Source organism: Aplidium turbinatum, chromosome 11 (genome assembly GCF_918807975.1).
Source record: "Aplidium turbinatum chromosome 11, kaAplTurb1.1, whole genome shotgun sequence".
Lineage (NCBI taxonomy): Eukaryota > Metazoa > Chordata > Ascidiacea > Aplousobranchia > Polyclinidae > Aplidium > Aplidium turbinatum.
The window spans coordinates 13782303-13796340 of NC_137482.1; positions in this window are offsets into that span (position 1 = coordinate 13782303).

Consider the following 14038-nt stretch of genomic DNA (forward strand, 5'->3'; position numbering starts at 1 on the left):
CATTTACTCGGGAGCTTTCAAATATCCCATTTTCTTTTATAAATCGTGGACCCACTTGACTCGTGAGCACGTCACAACTCAGTGAACTCATAAAAGTCTCCAATTCAACATCCTTGTCTTTTATTTTGCACGAATAGGCCTATACGTAAGAAATCTGCAAACAATCTACAGGACTTATTAAATTCTGTTGTCAATAACAGTAAAGCAATGGGTTTAGAGTTAAATTCAAGAAAAACAGAATGCATGACGGTATCAAAAAAGAAAACTTATCCAAATTGCAACCTATAACACTCAATGGTGTTACAGTGAAACAAGTTGATAAATTTAAATATCTTGGATACATTATAACTTCCGATGGCAAAAGTGACACTGAAATTAAAAAGAGAATCGCCATAGCAAAGGATACTTTCAGTAAAATGAGCACAGTCTTCAGGAATTGCAACATGACAATAAAGACCAAAATTAAAGTTTTAAAAGCATACGGTATGTAGAATCAATTCTAACCTACGGATGTGAATGCTGGACAATAAGTAAAGATATGAAGAAAAGGCTAGAGGCTGCTGAGATGTGGTTTCTCAGAAGGATGTTGAGGATATCTTGGACTGAAAAGAAGAGTAATGACGAAGTTATGAAATTGGCAAATGCAGAAAGGAGATTAATAACAACAGTGAGAAGGCGTCAGATGCAATTTGTAGGTCATATTCACAGACATGGAGATTTGGAAAAATTAACTCTATTGGGGATGATACAGGGAAAAAGAAGCAGAGGTCGACAAAGATTAACTTATTTAAACAGCTTGAATCAATGGGCCACAAACACAACAGTGAAAACGAACGATTTTATACGAATGGCAAATGACAGAGAAGTTTGGAAGACCATGATCGCCGACGTCTGTATCAGATCAGGCACATAATCATCATACGTAAGGGAAGCGTTGCCATTTGACAGATTTCACTGCCAAATTCGAGAAATTTGGAAAAATTTAAAGTTGTTTGGCAGTGAAATCTTAATTTGGCAGAATCGAAAAAATGGCAGAATTTTGACGGAATCCGAGGTGCCTTTGAAAATGTAGGTAAAGTTTTGATTTACTACGGAAAAAACGACGTTATTTTTCTTTCGACACGAGAACTGATTTTATCGCTGCCAATTCGGTTCGCAACTATGGTGTAACTATAAAACTTCCACTTTAAATCGCATACGAGTTGCTTACAATGACTCGTACAGAATTATCCACAATTTGTCGAGATGCGACAGTGCTAGAGTGTATCAGGTACAGAACGACGTGTTAACATTTGATGCTCTAGTAAGAAAAAATTGCTATGCATTTGTAGAACGTTGCAAAACATCAATTAATCCACTTTTGCGCAATGTTATGTCTTCTGATTACTACTTTAATTCTACATTTTATATTTACTACAACAGTATTTTGTACGTTGTTTGATATAGCCTGCTTGATGTTGTGTTAGTCTGATACTTTGTGTAATGACTGTTAAAAATTTGAATTCTATGAACTTTGAGTCTGATTGAAAATAAATAATAATAAAAATAATAATAATTCAGCATAAAAATCTTTTACCGCTCTAGTATTTATTCCAATTTTTACTTGACAACTCTGACATTTGTTACAGCAATGCTGTATTCATTTTCATCTGGGTCGGGAGGAAAACAGAAAGACTGACTAAGTAGCGAAAGCGAAATTGCACGTGTATCAAATGTCGGAAATTATAGTTATGATCTTGACTTAGTGCCATGATTTTTCAAGCTTCATTTGGTGTCTAAGCTATAAATTAAAGTATTCAAGATAAGCCAATTTTTAAGTATTTTATTGTTTTGTAGTTTTGCAGCTCATTTTTCAATCTTTCCATTTTACAGGTGAATTGTTGTGATAGATAGTAGTGATGCAAGCCGCGCCGCGTGGAAAGTTGAAATGAAAAAGCCGCGCCGCTTGCCGCGTAAACTTTCAAGAAATTAAACTTTTGTAAACGTAACTTTCAACTTTTCAAGAAAATCAGTTTTGAAACTTCAAATTTAAATTGGAAACACTAATCAGTTTTTTTTCAGAAACCCTAACTCAGGGTGACCAATTTGGCTTTTTTGAAGCCAGATTTTGAGAATCTGGCTGTTTTTCAACTCCCTTGGCTTATTTTTTTTAAATAAAAAAAGCCAGAAAAATTAGGCTTTTTCTGGCTTTTTTTCATGTTTCATCGATTTTTTGTCAACTTAATAAAAAGCCAACATAATTTTGGCTTTTTTTGTCTTAATTTTATCTTTCCCGTTTTTTTTAGAAAAAAAATTCAGTCAGCGTCAATCGGAGCAGTAATTTCTAACTTATATTTGGTTGTAGTGTCCGACCGAATGTCGTTTTGAAGCCGAAACGAGAAAATTTTCTAGTTGCTTGTCTTTTCATTAACTATATTTCTGCGTTGTCGCTGAAGTCAAAGTTCGGTGGAACACTATTTGGTTGTGCAATTTTTATATGTGTATGTTTAATGAATACTAATTGGCTTTTTCTTGGCTGTTTCAGCTATTTTATACTGGCTTTTTCAGCTATTTTCTTCTGGCTTTTTTTAGGCTTTTTTTGTGACTAGGTCTGGCTTTTTTTGGTGAAGACAGGTTGGCAACCCTGCCCTAACTTGGAAAGCTCAAAGCTATGCAAATGGCTTGCAGTTGACAGGGTTTTTGGGGCTGGCTTGTGAGGAAGCTGTACGAGTGTCTTTGGTTAATAGCCTAGCTGATAAGCTCAGTTACCAGGCTATAGGCCTAGCGCAACTACCGCATTAGTTACTGTTACAGTTAGCCTAGTGAGTTCAAGCTATAAGTTTTACTCTTGACATCTTGTCTGTCTGTGTTGTGTGTAGTTCATACAGCCACTGACATTAAAATTGCATTATTGCTTACAAAAACTGTTCAAAAGTCCTGATACTGGATCCAGGAACATTCTATTTGAAAAAGCATGATGTCTTAGAACTTAGATGCATTGCTGGTAAGAGAATATGATCTGGTTAGCCTAGTTATTATAGTGCACAACTGTACCGGTAGGTTACTGGTACCAGTTATATGCCCTGGGTGCTTTTTGCCACAATTGACTTTCTAAAAAATAACGCGTAAAACATTTTTTGAAAATTTTGTAATGTGCGGTGCGGTGCAGTGTCAAAGTTCCAGATAAATTGCGGTGTGCGGTGCAGTGTGCGGATAGGTGATTCAGTTGCGGTGCGGTGTGCGGATAAAAATTTTTGGTTCGCTGCATCTCTAATAGATAGATTGCGATTACGGTACATAAGGAAAGCTGTTTCATACTTTGCTATATAACTTAAAATTTTAGCTGGCAACTTTGGGAATATTGCAAACCAAAGACCGAAACCGAACTGTAGTAGGCTAATACAATACAATACCAGCAGCCTACATAGCAGCGTAGTTAACAATACCTTACCATTAAAGATCGGAAAATAATTGGACAATGGGCCAAATATCATAAGGAATTTTATGACAAATGGCTAAACGAAAAGCGGTGTGAAGGATGGCTGCAATCTTAGGACCAAGGAGGGACAGCATATTTTAGTGTTTGCAACATTATGGTAACTGAAGATCACAAAAAGTGAACTTGCAAGACATGCTGGTACTCTAAAGCATAAAAGCAAAGCAGCCTAGTATCAGAAATGCCCTTTCCACGAGGAGCAGCAATGTTTCAAAAACTGAAATTCGTTTGGCATTGCATGTGGCATGCCATTCGCTCTGTAGATTACTTATATATGTGAAATTACAAAAGCTACCGTATATACCATGTCTGGTACTGCTTCAACTAGTAAAGATGGCCTGAAAATGAGACTGCATTGGACTAAATGCACTAGGCCTACTTCAATAAAAAAAGTTGTTTCAATGCCATTATTATTGAAAGAACTTGTAACGGATATGCAGGATGTACAATTCTCAATTATTGTTGATGAATCAACTAATGTTGCCTGTGTCAAACACTTACCTGTATTTGTGTTCATTACTGATACGGTACTTCAGTAATAAGCTCTGCAAAGTTCTTTCTCAATTCTGTGGCTTATTGGAGGTCACAACCACAACAGCAGAAGTTTTATATGATCATCTTAAAAAAAATTGCAATCTGTTGGTATTCAAATTCGTAATTGCATTGCAATAGACACAGTCTTAACGCTCACATCCAGGATGCCTCAGCATCATGTGACAAATACTTGTCATTTGAACTGTATCGTCGCATATATGCCGATCATACAGATGAAGTTTATTTAATTTTTTTGAAACCCATATTGTCTGAATTTGAAACACTGAAGAAGACAATGTCGATTTCGCAAAACTGTTAGAGGACTTAGAAGGCTTGACACGGCTGTCTTTAAATGTAGCAAACCTAGCAAACCTCGCAAACCACAAGGTTGCCAGATGGTTTTTTTTTTTTATTTTATTTTTTTTATTTCTTGGCGTTTTATTTATCGAGTGCATTTTTTTAAAACCCTTTTGATTATGTTATTTGTTTAGTGTTGATGTCTTATTTTTATCAGTAAAAAGATATCAAAATCTCTGCTTTGTTGGTTATGGTTAGTTTTGATATAAATACGTTTAGCAATGCCTTTGCGATCAACATTTGTGAGATGTTGAAACTTGAAAGGTGATATTAACGCAATTTATATTTGGTAGTCAGACATTCGAGAATCAGTACTTAATCCCTTAGACCATGGTTGGGTGAGTTCACTAATCAGTGGTTCTCTAAAAACCGGGCTGCAGACAATAAATAAAACTTAACTTTTGCAGGTGACCGTAGTTCCTGGGCTACGCCGTGTGACACAAAAGGAAGAAGTTCCTAATGACAAGTTTTTGTGTGTGTTTAGAATGTAAGGAATATTTTGTAAACGAAACCGGTTTTTCCAAAAGTTTTGGTCATTTAAAGTGTGTTTAAAATGCCTATATGCTTTGGCTCCTTTTTGGGCTACGGTACTTGCAAAAAAAATTGGTTTGAAATGTGTTTTTAGCTGGGTAATTTTGTGGAATCTGGCAACTTTACAAAGTTTGCTTCTTTAAATATAGCAAACCTAGCAAACCCGCAAATCTTGAGAAAAGTTTCTACAATTGATGGCCGATGAGGTTTTCAACTGTTCATAGTTTGAACCAAATAGATAGGCCTAGACTACAGACAACCTTATCATTACTTGCTGCTAGTCTAAATCTATCTTCTTTAGGGAGACTATGAAAACCTATTGCGGTAGGCTTTCAAATCCAGAAACCTTCTCAAGCTTTGCGAGGAATTCGGAGTTTGCCACATTTAAAGACGCCCGCTGAGAAAACCTCATAACACAAAAAATATTTTCCCGTAATTGTACAAATGTACAAACCTTGTGAGGTTTGCTAGGTTTGCTACATTTAAAGAAGCAAACCTTGCAGAGTTGCCAGATTCCACAAAATTACCCAACCAAAACACGTTTCAAACCAATCCCAAAAACAAACCATTTTTTTGCAAGTAGCCCAAAAAAGAGCCAAAGCATATAGGTATTTTAAACACACTTCAAATGACCAAACCTTGGAAAAACCGGTTTCGTTCACAAAATATCCTTTACTTTCTAAACACACACAAAAACTTGTCATTAGGCACTTATTCGTTTTGTGTCACACTGCGTAGCCCAGGGCTGGAACTACGGTCGTCTGCAAAAGTTAAGTTTTATTTATCGTCTGCAGCCCGGTTTTTAGAAAACCAGTAATTAGTGAACTCACCCAAGCATGGTCCAACTTAGGGATGGAGTACTGATTCCCGAATGTCTGACTACCAAATATTGCGTTAATATTAACTTGCAATAGGCTATCTCACAAATGTTGATCGCAAAGGCATTGTTTTAAATGTATTTATATCAAAACTAACCATAACCAACAAAGCAGAGATTTTGATATCTTTTTATAGATGAGAATAGAACTTCTGCAACATCAACACTAAACAAGTAACTTGTACATAGCCTAGCCTAGCCTATATTACATCGATTACCGGTAATGGATATTTTGTTTCAATGCACTTCAAAGTTAAAACGTATTTGTTTACCACAACCAAACCACTTGTGACAATCGAATTTGTTAATTTATTATTCGATAAAATGTTTAGATGATGTCACGTCATTACGCCGATTTGAGATATAATTTCATTCATGACGGCGTATGGATGAAAAACTTTTACAAGTTTTACACTCTGCTGAGAGTAAAAAAGAAACACATATTGGAGAAATTGAGTCTCTTTCACAACTTAAGAATCGAACAACGCAAAACTGCTGAAACAAAACGTTTTGTTTGAGTGAAAGAATCACTGCAAGCAATCAATGCCAAAAGGCACGCGCAAGAAGTCATGGGAGTGTGAGATATCAGCAATTTGAACAGGTTGTTATTTTTCTATATCAATGTGACGTTAGTTACAACTTTAAAAAATCTGTATCTTTATTCTGTGGAAAATCCGCAGCAAGCGCCTTTTTTACATGTTTAGTATCGGCCAAATTTTGTCGATACCGATACTCAAAAAGTGGCCGATATCACCGATACCGATATATCGGTACATCTCTAATATTGATACAACGTTTGTAGACGTTGTTGATTACCAACTGAGTTTAGCTCGTTTGTTACTTGAAACAAATTGAAACAAATGTCTAAAAGTGCAATGTGTATAACACCTAACGGATGCAACCTAGTTCGTACCCTGAACAGTTCGTACCCTGAAAAGATCGAGAGAAAAAATAAAAAAAAGCGGAAGTCGCTGATCGCAGCTTCCGCAAACATTTTAAAAATTTCCCGCTGAAAAGATCGAGAGAAAGATAGCACAAAGCTAAAGTCGCTGATTGCAGTTTCCGCAAACATTTTTCCGTAGTTTCCGCTAACCCTAACCATAGACTAATCTATGCTCTAACCCTAACCTTCGCTGATCGCAGTTTCCGCAAACATTTTTCCGTAGTTTTCGCTAACCTTTACCCTATATCATTATTAATATCATCATTAATATCAATATCATTAGATATATCATTAATATCAATACTTGAAATCACCGGCGCCGAGTCCCGGGCGGGCGGTCCGCGCCTGCCGGACATTTCAGAAATTGAAAAAAAAATTAATGCAATTTAAGTCCCAAAATTTCTGTAACCATCTGCCACCTTCTGATCTTAGCCTACTTACCTTATTCGCAGGGTTTTGTCGCCATATGATAGCCCCTACTAGACCTACTAATTAAGCTATTAGTTTTCGTCAATTATTGCCATTGTAACATTAATGCAACGTTAAACAACGTTGATTCACCGTTAAGCGAGCAAAAGTGTCCGGCCGCGCCGTTTGTCTCCACTCTGCCACTCGTAGCCCAGTGCTAAAAATCAAATAAATTGCGCAAACATGCGAGGAACTTCATTTGCGGCAAAAGTCTGACCTCAATTTCCACTGCTTTTACATCGTTTTAACATCGCCAGATGTTTTATCGTTGTAAAAACTGTAGCATTGTTCTTCAAAGGAGTAATTTTCTCTCAAAAGACGTTATCAATTAACTCTGCTGCCAAAATGCTCTATTTTGTCATCTCAATCATCACAGTTGCGTCTGTTACGTCACTGATATGAAATGTGCACACCTGTTGGTTTGGCCGGATGAAACCGTTGGTTGTCATTAGTTGCAATTCAGCTCCTTCGTTATATAACTGTTCTAATTGTAGTCTTGTAGATTCAATGTAAGCTCGGTTCAATAGCGCAGTTTATCGCTAAATGGTTTCTCGGGAGCTGAATTGCCGTGAAATCGCTTCTGCGTTGCATTACAGCATCTTGTTTCTTATCTGTGCACCCGCTAGGAGCGACTAACCCACCGATGTATTGTGTGTGTGTTATCGTGTTGTATCAACAATAGTAATGTAATTATGGAACTAGTACAGTATTGCAGTTTTCGTCCCGCAACCCGCACATACCAATCACAAAAAATATGCGGAAGTGAATTACCAGGACCAGACGTTGTTGCGTACCAATTACATTTATTACTTGTTTCCAAATCGTGTTAGAGGAGACATATACTTAAATGTAAAACTAGGCTAGCCCAACAACCTCGCAAAATCGCCCTTTTGAAAAACACACAAAATAAACTTCATGATGTGACAGCGTGTTCGCCCGTCCAGCTATTTTGAAAACTCGGCGCCTATGCTTGAAATCTTTGAGTTAACTGGGTACTTTGAGTGTTTATGGTAAGGGCCATATAGAAACCTCATTAAATTTTACTTGTTTCTTTTTGTTTACTGTCCAGAGGTGGGCAGTAGCGCGCTACTGTTGTAGCGGCGCTACTTTTTTGGTGAAAGTAGTGGTAGCGGCGCTACTTTTTAGTTGGAGTAGCGGCTGCAGTAGCGGCACTATTTTTATTCCGAAGTAGCGGGAGAGGTGCTACTTTTTTTCAGTCGCACTCCCGCTACAGCTACTTTTTAATTTAAATAAAAAAAAATGCTTGTTTTTTTTGCAATACTGGCGTGGTTAAGCAGCTATATAGCCTAATCGGCTTGGTTGCAAAGTTTCGGTCTTTTCTAGCTGACGTCAACTTCTTCGGCAAATACCTCCGTGTGATGAAGTCTATCTGCCAGGCTTTAGACATTCTACAGGGCGAGTCCAAGGCATATTAGGCTACGGAGTCTTGCTTCCAACCATGACAATTTGCGGGAAGAAGTTGACCGAGATCAGTGATCTTGTGACCTATGAGGAGTTGAAAGTGAAAGTCCTTGAAGGGGTGAAGAAACGATTCAACAAGCGCTTCAACAACATGAAATGCGTTATGGCATCATGTCTTCATCTCTCCTTCAAGACATCGTGGCTACAATTTCTGCACTACATTTCCACGGATGATGCTGACGCTCTGCGAGAAAAGTCAAGACAGATGTAATTCGACTGTTGCGGGAGACATCAAGCCAGGTTGATACCGAGAAGAATGACACCAACACCAGTCATGACTCCGATGATGTAGGCTATTTTTGGAGTGTTTGCGCCATCCCGTGAAACGTCGGTGCAGAAGGAAGCAACAATTGTGGACGCCTTTTTTTCGGACAAGAGCAAGTCCTTGAGCCTTTCGAATACCGAGTTAAAACATCTGTTCATTAAATACAACACCCCCATTCCTTCCAGTGCTGCGATAGAGAGACTTTTCTCTGTTGGAAGAGATGTGCTTAAGCAAAAGCGGGCAGGACTTAGTGACTCTCATTTTAAAATGCTCGTGTTTTTGAAAGATGCGTAACAATAAATTTCCCTTAGAATGTTTTTCTATAACAATGTCAAAATGACAGCGTAAACGAATGATAACATTCGTTTTCAAGGTCATTTTTGCGTCCATATAGGGACTTGAGTGTTTCCTAGTGTCATTTTAGACAAAAGTAGCGGTAGCGCGCTCTACTTTGGCCCGAGTAGCGGGTAGCGCGCTACTTTTGTAAATTGGTAACGGTAGCGCGCGCTACTTTGGCCCAAGTAGCGGGTAGCGCGCTACTTTAAAAGTAGCGGGTGCCTACCTCTGTTACTGTCCAAACAAATATATTGTTTAATCCTATGTTGTTGCTTAGTTTTGAACCATCCCTAGACAGTAGACAACAAAGTGAACTCTCGACCAAATTTTTACAAATATTATTAGAGCACACCAAGGCGATTGTCACTCACAGGCGCTTGTTGTCAGGAATAAATTCTTTGTGAAGAAGTGATACCAGAGCTGATAAAGATTTATCCCTTCTAGTGCAGATGTACGACTCCTTAAGTGTTCTATTCTGACACTCCATTCCATTGTTTGTGTGAAATGTTATACCCCCACTGGTTAGCACGGGTCTGCTACTATTCGGAGAGTCCGATTCGGAGAGTTCCCTATTCGGAGACAACCTTTTTCGGAGAGTTCCCTATTCGGAGATTTTTTGAAATTTTTTTTGAAAATTATCGGGAACCGTAGCCTAATTATCATTGCCGCTTTTACATCGTTTTAACGTTGCTAAACGTTCAAATCATGCAGAAAAAAATAAAAATAAAATGTTTGAACAATTAAATGAAAATTTGACATGTCAGTTCAGTTGAATTGTTTTTATTTGTGACCATCATATCAAAAACAATACACGTCAACATAGCAAAGGTAGAAGCCACAAAACGCGAACGGTAAAACGAGCTTGTGACCGAAGTAAGTGATTGAGTTGAAAGAAATTTGGCACGGCCGCAACACCTTCAGAAAAATTTAAGATATGAAGGGAAAATAAAAAAAAGAAGATGTTACAAAATAAATAAATCATGGATTACCGGTAGTTTGGATCAACAAATGTGTGGCCTACAGCTTAGAGGGTCGAACGAAAGAATGTAACGAAGGAACTAACCAAAGGAATTTCAGGTCATGTAACGCCGAAACCCAGGTTTACTCTAAACTGCCACTTAGGTTTTAACTTCATCTTTTATGGCAAACGCAATTTGGCAACTGTCTTTTTTTAGTTGACGCGTTTTCGCTGAGACTTTATCTCATTAACCCCTATTGTTAATCATGAAAACTGTTGTTTTGATGTAAAACACATATTTTGAACAAACCCGGACAACAAAATTCGTCATTTTTACATTGATTTGAACGTCTGCAGACGTTGAATCAATGTAAAAATGACGGATTTTGCCGTCTGGGAAGGCACTCAAGGTAAACAGTGGATAAAATGCAAGAATGCAAAAGAAACAATATTGTGGAATAAAATACAAAATTCTCTAAATAAACAGAAGAATCGGACATACATCTCTCTGTTATCATTTTTAATGTAAAAATTCCTTTTTGTGGTCCCTTTGTCTGGAATAAATAAAAACTGTGCTGTTGAAATTTCCGATTGTAGTTTTGGTCTCAATCTCATCATCATGATTCGGAGTAAGATCTTTGTTAGATGATTCACAAGGCTAATTGCTCTGTGGAGTGAGCATTCTGTTGCTCCGGTTTTCTTTGGTAAAGTTGTGAATATGGAACGTACCATATCACTAGGGTCTTTCCGGTGTCATAAATATGATTTAAGATCTCAGTGGTTAGGTCTAAACCCCACTCATCTAAAGCTTCGAGAATTTCAACTATATATAAAAGAAACAATATTGTGGAATAAAATACAAAATTCTCTACTGTAAATAAACAGAAGGCGTCGTTGGATTTAGAATTTTGTAATAGTTGGGGATTCTAATATATTCTAAGTTTGCATGCAGAAGGCGACGCAGGATATATGTCAATTTTATCTGAGCAAACATTAATAGTTCAAAAATAAATTTAATTCGCTTTTTAGTCTTAAGATCTCAATGGTTAGGTCTAAACCCCACTCATCTAAAGCTTTGACTATTTTTTTCTGCACGATTTCAACGTTTAGCGACGTTAAAACGATGTAAAAGCGGCAATGATAATTAGGCTATGGTACCGTCGAATTTTCATTTAATTGTTCAAACATTTTATTTTTGTTTTTTTCTGCATGATTTGAACGTTTAGCGACGTTAAAACGATGTAAAGACGGCAATGATAATTAGGCTACGGTACCGACGAATTTTCATTTAATTGTTCAAACATTTTATTTCTATTTTTTCTGCACGATTTGAATGTTTAGCGATGTTAAAACGATGTAAAAGCGGCAATGATAATTAAGCTACGGTACCGACAAATTTTCATTTAATTGTTCAAACATTTTATTTCTATTTTTTTCTACACGATTTGAATGTTTAGCGACGTTAAAACGATGTAAAAGCGGCAATGATAATTAAACTACGGTACCGACAAATTTTCATTTAATTGTTCAAACATTTTATTTCTATTTTTTTTTCTGCACGATTTGAACGTTCAGCGACGTTAAAACGATGTAAAGGCCGCAATGATAATTAGGCTACGGTATCGACGAATTTTCATTTAATTGTTCAAACATTTTTTTTTTTCTGCACGGTTTGAACGTTTAGCGACGTTGAAATGATGTAAAAGCGGCAATGATAATTAGGCTACGGTACCCAATAATTTTCAAAAAAAAATTCAAAAAATCTCCGAATAGGGAACTCTCCGAAAAAGGCTGTCTCCGAATAGGGAACTCTCCGAATCGGACTTTCCGAATCGGACTCTCCAAATCGGACTCACCGAAACGGGCCATTCCGGGTTAGCACGGTAGAACCACACCCAACGCTGCAACATTCATTTGACTAATTACATTTCAATTTTTCCAGAACTAACTATATACTGCTTACAATCAGGACTGTGACGTCGGGCAAAAAATATACGACTCCAACTCCTCAGTTTATAACTGGCCGACTCTGACTCCAGACACACCAAACTCTCTCCAATTCCATAGCCTTGCTTGCAATGAGTAGGTAGACCTAATCTAGGTATTTTTTGAATAGCCATCTTTTAAAACGCTTTCAACAAACCTGCTTTTCTGGAAGCCAAACATTTTCAATGTATTTCTGAAGCTTGGTGTTTCTCGTCCAGCAATTGCTGCTCTTGAGGCCACTCAGCGCTTCTGCAAAGGACTGTTCAGAACAGGCTTTCTCCAATCTGTGCAAATGAGCCAAAACAATTGCTTTGTCATCACCAACACCACTTTTGCCCCTTCTGACCCATCTTTCCCAAACTTGCTCTCTATGAAAATCGCATAGGAGCACTAAACAACCTGCAAAAAAAAGACTTTTTTGTCTGTGACAACAGTGAAATGAAATAAAAAAATAACAGAAGTGTATAATATAAAAGATAAAAATGTGCAAAATCATAGAAAATTCCTTCAAAGAAGTGTTACATTTTGGTGGCGAAAAAGACAAGCTTTAAAAAATGAAACAGCATAATGCACTAACTTGAGAAAACTCTTTCGATGGCCTTTATTTCGACTTCACACTCAGTCATAAGAAACGAGGGGTTCCTATTGTGCGACCACAATTTTATCATGGCAAGTGCTTCTGCAATATCAGGTGCTTGCTCATTTTGGACGATGAATGTAGCCACAACCTGATAGCCTAAATTTGTTTTCACACATAAAAAGAATAATGGCAAAGAGAATTTTGATGTCTTGTAAGTTGCATCTAACAAGCATATGTCTTCACTGTAGCGATGTAACAATCTTCTTTGCCTAGACATTTGATGCACAAAGAGCAATTTCTGTGCACAATGCATTACAGGTGAATGATCTCCTGTTGTGGTGATGGATTCGTTGTCACCGGCAATGTAGGATCAAAAAAAGATATTGTCATGTTCTTGTTGTGTGCAGTTCTTCCACTCTTCGACCAGTGCCTGTAAATTATCCTGATCCATTTTTGCGACCTTTTGCTTGGTGTACGCCATGAAGAAGTGGTTTTGAATGTCTTTGTTGGTAGGGTGGTATCTTCCAGTCCTCGAAATTAGCTTCCATCTACTATGGCAAAAACATTGCCGTCGCCAAGTCAACAAATTTAGGATTGCGACGGCAATTGCCGTATGCTTTTGTCGCTGTTTTTTTATTATGTGTTTAAGCGTGCTGATTGCTGAACTATGCTTGTTTGACTTGTGGGAATAGAAAGTGTCGCCCTTTCCGCTGAAGCTAAATCATTATTTCCTAGGGTTCTTTCTTTTACACGAAGAAGTGCCCGTTCATGGACGCGTGTCCTTGCATGATCAGACGCATTACCCATCCAGTTCTCTACTTGTTTCTTAACGTTACCTCTTAAGATGATTAGTTCAGATGGATTACTTTCGTAAAATTCCTTGCATACTTTAAAAAAGATGTTGGTAACTTTTCTTTCCTCAACTGTGTAACCTACAGCAGGCAAATTTCAACCTTTTACTGTCTACCCTTTCACCATACTTAAACTTTCTCTCATCTGTTCACAGTGTTCAGCATTCAATTAAGAAATGGCTGAGATATGCGTCAGCTTATAAACGTTAGCCGCGTAAACTTCATCTACTACTGTACATTGATTCAACCGCAAACGTTTTGGAAGAGTTTTGCCAAGAATGGATTGGGTAGCATATCGGTTTGTTTCTTTCACAATGTGATCAATCACATTATCATCTACAAGCAGTTGATATACATCCAATGGAGAAGAGTTTACTGAAACTGGCTTCAACAAT